The sequence below is a fragment of the Dipodomys ordii genome, unplaced genomic scaffold (assembly GCF_000151885.1).
Source record: "Dipodomys ordii isolate 6190 unplaced genomic scaffold, Dord_2.0 Scaffold100, whole genome shotgun sequence".
NCBI lineage: Eukaryota > Metazoa > Chordata > Mammalia > Rodentia > Heteromyidae > Dipodomys > Dipodomys ordii.
In genome coordinates this window covers 6782187-6789209 of record NW_012267316.1, presented here as the reverse complement: position 1 = coordinate 6789209, position 7023 = coordinate 6782187, and the positions used below count along the sequence as shown (strand labels likewise).

Genomic DNA, 7023 nt, shown 5'->3' with positions numbered 1-7023 from the left:
GATTTTAGGGCATTTGTAGGCTCTTCTCAAGGATTCACATACATTAGAAGAGGAAGTCCCATTGTTATCAGGATGGTCACCAGGATCTGATCTTGCTACTGTGTACACATTCTAGGTCCGGAGAAAAACCAAAGCTTATCTACCAAGATAATATTTCTTCTTTCAAGATAGCTGGCTAAGGTCATAGTGATAAATGTGATGCTTTCTATAAAGCTTTGGGAAATTCCCACAACACCCTACCCTAACACCTCCAGGCTACAAAATGGTTTCTCTGATGATCAGTCTTTCCCTCAAAACTCAGATAAAGAAGGTGTAGACAATTTTATTTAATTTAGCAGGAATAAATTCGCATTTAACCTTTTAGACCCTAGACTATCAGCATAGTTGGACCTTTTCTTGAATATTCTAGACTCCAGACCTTTGCCCTTTATCTTTCTGGTAATGTAGCAGACTGGAAATAAGACTCTGAAGATACTGCACTCTGAAGAAAAAAATGCATCTGATATGGCTTGCCTTTCCTCCCAGGATTACCTGTTTTAGCTATTCAGTCAGTTGTGAGGTTGGGCTAGGATGAGGTTACACTTAAACTATGCTTCACCTCTGTGTTCCTTTGTCCTTTCAGATTAGCTTTGTTGTAATTTTGGCTCATGGGACCCTATGGAGAAGTGAGTTAGAGTATGGCAGTACCTTTAAAATGTGCAAGGTTGCAAGGTAATTAATTAGGTTGGTTGGCTCCAGAGTTAATCTGCTAGAAATAGATGCTATAGATGTTACTCTTTTTTTTTTTTTTTTTTTGGTCAGTCGTGGGGCTTGAACTCTGGGCCTGGGTGCTGTTCCTCAGCTCTTCAGCTCAAGGTAAGCGCTCTACCACTTGAGCTACAGCGCCACTTCCGGTTTTCTGGTGGTTATTGAAGATAGGAGTCTCGCTTCTTTCCTGCCCTGGCTGGTTTTGAACCGTGATCCTCAGATCTCACCCTCCTGAGTAGCTAGGATCTGTACAGTATTGCAAAATTAATTTTTTTTGGTTGAACGTGGTGCTTGAACTCTGGGCCTGGGTGCTGTCCCTCAGCTCTTCAGCTCAAGGCAAGCGTGCTACCACTTGAGCCGCAGCGCCACTTCTAGTTTTCTGGTGGTTTATTGGAGCTAAGAGTCTCATAGACCTTTCTTGCCTAGACTGGCTTTGAACCGCAGATCTCAGCCTCCTGAGTAGCTAGGATTATAGGCATGAGCCACTAGCACCTGGCTGCAAAATTAGATTACTTTTAAATGATGCATTACAAAGTCATGGGAAAACAGTTATGAGTATGGAAAATCCAGTGTTTAGGTCTCAGATTGTGTGTGTGTGTGTGTGTGTGTGTGTGTGTGTGTGTGTGTGTGTGTGTGTGTATGTGTCAAAAGCCTTAGCACTGTCCCTGAGCTAGCACTCTATCACTTGAGCCACAGCTCCACTCCCAGATTTTGGGTGATTAATTGGAAATAAGAGTTAGCTGGGCTTCCCTGTCCAGGCTTTTGACTATAAGCCTCAGATCTCAGCCTCCTGAGTAGCTAGGATTATAGATAGGCATGAGCCATTGACACACTGCTCAGATCAGTCTTTTTTTTTTTTTTTTTTTGGCCAGCATCACTGTTTATTAACAGACCCAATTACAAAAATAACATGGACCAGGCGCGGGTGGCTCACACTCGTAGTCCTAGCTACTCAGGAGGCTGAGATCTGAGGATTGCAGTTCAAAGCCAGCCTGGACAGGAAGAAAAGTCCGAGAGACTCTTATCTCCAATAAAAACCACTAGAAAACCAGAAGTGGCACTGTGGCTTAAGCAGTAGAGTGCTCACCTTGAGCTGAAGAGCACAGGGACAGCGCCCACGCCCAGAGTTCAAGCTCCACAACTGATCAAAAAAAACCATGGCAGAAACCTCAGTTCATTCTTCTAATAAGCCTATTGATCTGATCCTCCCTGTTGCCAGCATCTCTACCTTCTACTAAGTAAGTGGTCTTCTTCATGCCATCTCTGGGAGAAGATAACTTGAAGGGCCACAGGAAGTCATTTGCTTCCTTGAAGCATTTTCCAATATAGATCTCATGAATCAGATCCTCCATGCAGATGATGCCATATTTACCAAGAGATCGAGCAATCAAAGCATTATCGGTTAAGGCAATCCGCTTCTTATTAATTTTGCCATAATCACACTTGTAAATGAGCTCATTTACTGACTTCAGGTTTGGGTACCCCATGCAATATATAGTTCCACAATCCTCATCATATTAATGAAGCCTTATTGAGCTTAACAAAGGTGCCATTGACGATCTGGCAAAGACAAAGAAGCTGCAACACCTTACAGACTTTCGGACTCACACCGTTGATACCTCTGATGACAAATGCCAATTTAGGTTCTGCAGGTACACAGAAGTTGCCTGCTTTCCTGGCCATTCTAGCCATTCAGATCTCAGTTTGCCTATTTTTGTTGTTGTTGTTGTAGGTCATAGGGCTTGAACTCTGGGCTTGGGCGCTGTCCCTCAGCTCTTCAGCTCAAGGCGAGCGCTCTACCGCTTGAGCCACAACACCACTTGCGGTTTTCTAGTGTTTTGTTGGAGATAAGAGTCTGATGGACTTTCCTGCCTGGGCTGGCTTTGAACCTTGATCCTCAGATCTCAGCCTCTTGAGTAGCTAGGATTACAGGTGTTAGCCACCGGCGCCGGGCTGCCTGTATTTGTGGTAGTGCTTAGCTTTCTCATAGATCAGCTTCCTCCTGGCCTTTCGAAGCATCTTCTGGGCACATTTCTTTCTCAGGAGCGTTTATTTTCAGCTCGGCGAAATTCCTTTGCTTTTCCTTATTGGTTTCGGCACCCGCCATGGTTCCAGCTGGAAAAGAGGCTCAGCTCAGTCTTTTATTAAATATGGGAGCCATGTTTGCACTCTTGTACAAAAAGAGCTGAAAGGTTCTGTGAAAGGAGACCACTACATGGCTCAGGTAGAAAAGAGTTTATTGGGGGAGAGCAAACTGCCAGCCCACACAAGATGGAGGTATGTGAAGAGGGAGGAGAAGAAAAGAGAAAAAGAGGAGAGACTAGCTGGGCGTCGTTGGCTCACCCCTAATCCTAGCTACTCAAGAGGCTGACGGTTCAAAGCCAGCCCAGGCAGAAAGGCCGAGACGTTCTTATCTCCAATAAACCACCAGAAAACGGGAAGTGGTGTAGTGGCTCAATTCGTAGAGCGCTAGCCTTGAGCTGAAGAGCTGAGGGACAGAGCCCAGGCCCAGAGTGCAAGCCCCAGGACCAACTCAAAAACAACCACCACAAAAAAAGAGTAAAGACTTATGGGTGAGTGGGTCTTTTGTAGCTTTTTTTTTCCCCCCAGGGCTGAGGACCGAAACCAGGGCCTTGCGCATGCGGGGCAGGCGCCCTTCCGCTGTGCTAAACCCCCAGCCCCTGGATGAGTGGGATTATATAGGAAAAGGCAGAAGTGTGACCACAATGGACATGGAAGTGATCTCTGAGTCTGGGGTCCTTTGCTGACTCACAATCAGGTTTCAGGCAGGTGATTTCTGGTAAGGCTATGTGCTGTCTTTCATGAAGAGGAGGGAGGAGGGGATGTTCTCCTGGATAGACCTAACAGGAGCCAATATACTCTAGCCTGTGTATCTTACATGATTACTAAAGTAATTAAGCAAAGAATAGTTTTAGCTGGGAAGGTGGCTCAGTGGAAGAGTGCTTGCCTTGCATGCATGAGGCCCTGGGTTCAATTCCTCGGCACCATATACACAGAAAAGACTGGAAGTGGTGCTGTGGCTCAAGTGGTAAAGCGCTAGCCTTGAGCTAAAGAGCTGAGGGATAGTACGCAGGCCCAAAGTTCAGGCCCCACAACAGACCAAAAAAAAAAAAAAAGAATAGTTTTAATTTATAATGATGTATGAATAAAAGAGGTTAATGTTTTAAGAAAGAAATGATAAGTCATGGAGATTTTGAAACTGATATATCCCATAAATGTATAAAGAACCCCAACAAATAAATATGAGAAAGACACCCTAAGAGGAAAAATGGCAAGAGATTAAAATAGGATTTTTAAGAAAAGGATATCCAAATGACCAGTAAATATAAATATATGAACTTCAATCTTATTAGTCACTAAGGAATGAAAAATAAAAGAATAATTAGTTAACACCTCACTCCTAACAGAATGACCAAATAACACAGATGAACTCTCTGTCAGAGGCAATTTAAAGCCAGTGGCTCACATCTATAATCTTACCTACTCTAGAGGCTGAGATCTAAGGATGGTGGTTCAAAGCCAGCCCAGGCAGGAAGGTTTGTGAACCTCTTATCTCTAATTAACCACCAAAAAGCCAGTTGTAGAGCCATAACTCCACTGGTAGAGCACTAGCCTTAAGCTGAAAATGCTAAGGGACAGTACCTCGGCCCTGCATTCAAACCTTAGGTCTAGTACAAAGAAATAACTTAGAAGCTGGTTTTTACTGAACTCATAAATTAACTAAAATCAGGATAAAAGCCAGGCATTCCAGAACCTGCACTTTGCATTGATGTCCTCTGATTTGAGCTATTCTCTCCTACAGTCACTTTGTAATCACCTCCAAGAAGGAGATTTACTTTCAATAAGCATCCAGAGACAAAAAGCAAACTACCTCTAAAACAGAAAATGCTTTCTTCTTAACACCTGGTGGCAAAAGATGAAAGTGTTCCTAAGAAAGAGAATAGCCAAAAGCTATAGACCATCCTCTTGGCAGCAGTAACTGACTTATTCCTGTTTTGCTACAGTGATAGAGTAACAATTTCTCCAGAACTCAACCAAAGACCAAGACTGAGATAAAGGTAAACCAGGCCACACCAATAATTTCCAATTGTTTAAACTATGCTTACCTTTCTTACTACCTCACCTGAATTAGCCATCTACTTAAAGCTGAAGAAAAGTCAGTGGCTCTTGCCTGTAATCCTGACTACTCAAGAGGCAAAGAGCTGAGAACTAAGGTTCAAAGCCAATTGAGGCAAGAAAGTCTGGGAGACTTATCTCCAATTAACTACCAAAAACTCAGAAATGAAGCTATAGGGGCTGGGAAGGTGGCTCAGTGGTAGAGCACTTGCATGCATGAGGCCCTGGGTTCCTCAGCACCACATTAGCAGAAAAAGCCGAAGTGGTGCTGTGGCTCAAGTGGTAGAGCGCTAGCCTTGAGCTGAAGAGCTGAGGGACAGTGCCCAGGTCCAAAGTTCAGGCTCCATGACCAACAAAAAAAACAAAAAGAAAGAAAGAAAAAGAAATGAATCTATAGCTCAAGTGGTAGAGCACCAAAATCTTGGGTCAAAAGCTAAAGGAGAGTGTCACGTTCCAGTATACCAGCACAAAAATTTAAATTTAAAAAGTAACAAATTTCTTTGCCCTTTGTCATGTGTCTCCCTTCCTTCCTTCCTTCCTTTCTTTCTTTTCCTTCTTCCTTTATTTTCCTTTCTATAAGGTTCAGCAAAAGGAGACCACCATATGGTTCAGGCAGAAAATAATTTATTGGGGGAGAGCAAACTATCGGCCTGCATAGATGGAGGCCCAAAGAAAAAGAAGAGAATAAGAAGACTAGATGTATGCTAGAACAGGATTCTATAGAAAAAAGAAGGGAAATGTGACCACAGTGGCTATAGAAGTGATCTCAGAACATGGGGAATCTCACACTGTCTGAAGGAGGCCCCAACGGCTGCAGCGGGGGGGGGGGGGGGAGAGAGGTTCAGGAAGTGATCTCAGAGGATGAGGAAGTAACCTCAGAGTCTAGGGTCCTTTGCTGACTCATAGTCAGGTGATTGACAGTCAGGTGATGATTGGTTTCCAGTAGGTGATTTCTGGTAAGGCTATGGCTATTTTTCATGAGGAGGAATTGGGGAGGGGCTGTTCTCCAGGCAGACCTAACATTCCAGACTTTGGTAGTTGTTATTATTATTATTATTATTTTTGGGTCCAGTCATGGGGCCTGAACTCTGGGCCTGGGCGCTGTCCCTCAGCTCTTCAGCTCAAGGCTAGCGCTCTATCACTTAAGCCACAGTGCCACTTCCTGCTTTTTTTTTCTTTTTGCTTATGTGGTGCTGAGGAATCGAACCCAGGGCCTCATGCATGCAAGGCAAGCGCTCTACCACTGAGCTACCTTCCCAACCCCCAGACTTTGGTAGTTATAAAGGGACACTGATTCTCTCTTGCTACTTCCTGCTGACAAGGGATAGAAGGCAGAGTTATCATCTGGTCCAGGAGTTGGCCACAGTAAGAGTTCCTCGGTGATGGTGAACAGGGGTATGGATGAAATCTGAAAAAAGTCTTATAAGGCAAGGGCTGAACAACAAGAAAAAACTATAATTAGAGGGCACACAACTGGCAGAAAGAAGGGCACAGGGTAGAAAATTTAAAAAATTGGATGACTTGGTTAGTTCCTATCTCCTGCATTTCAGGTAGTCCTGCAGTTGGGCAAACTGCCCCCAAGGTACTTCAGACTGATTAACATCTTACCATTGGGTAAGGGAGAGCTTGGTGGACTGGCTAGGAATAAGCAGTCAGATGCTGAGGCTGGGTTGGAGTGGTCAAGGGCCCAGTAGGAGGCCTCAATCATTTCTTGTAACTGGACTATAGATGTCTGGACCAAAGTACAGATGGGGGACACATTCTAAATAGAAGTAGCAGGTAATAAATGTAAGCTCCTGTGCAGTTAGAAAGTAGACAAGTATGAACAACAGGCATGCTTATTAGCTATTTTCTTTTGAAACCAGCTCTGGTTTGTTTTGAAAGAGCAGGCATACAAAGTGACTTCATCTTACTCCTTTCCATTATTCCTCATCCCCAGGACTGTTGGGAGCCAAAAGTTAAGTCTCTCAAACATAATAGGCTTAACTATCTCACTGGAACAACCTGAGGCTGAGTTTACAGAATCCCACCTTTTCACCACGCCCTAAGTAAACACCCTGCAGCTACTAAAGACCACCTTTTCACCGTGCCCTAAGTCCAAGCATATAAATACCCTTGTGTGAAAAATAAAAATTGGCA

The 7023-nt window shown here is 43.9% G+C and overlaps 1 pseudogene; it reads right to left on the bottom strand.

Annotated features, from left to right (window-relative positions):
• Positions 1-1618: 1618 nt before the first annotated feature.
• Positions 1619-2854, bottom strand: LOC105993782 (annotated as a pseudogene).
• Positions 2855-7023: the final 4169 nt, after the last annotated feature.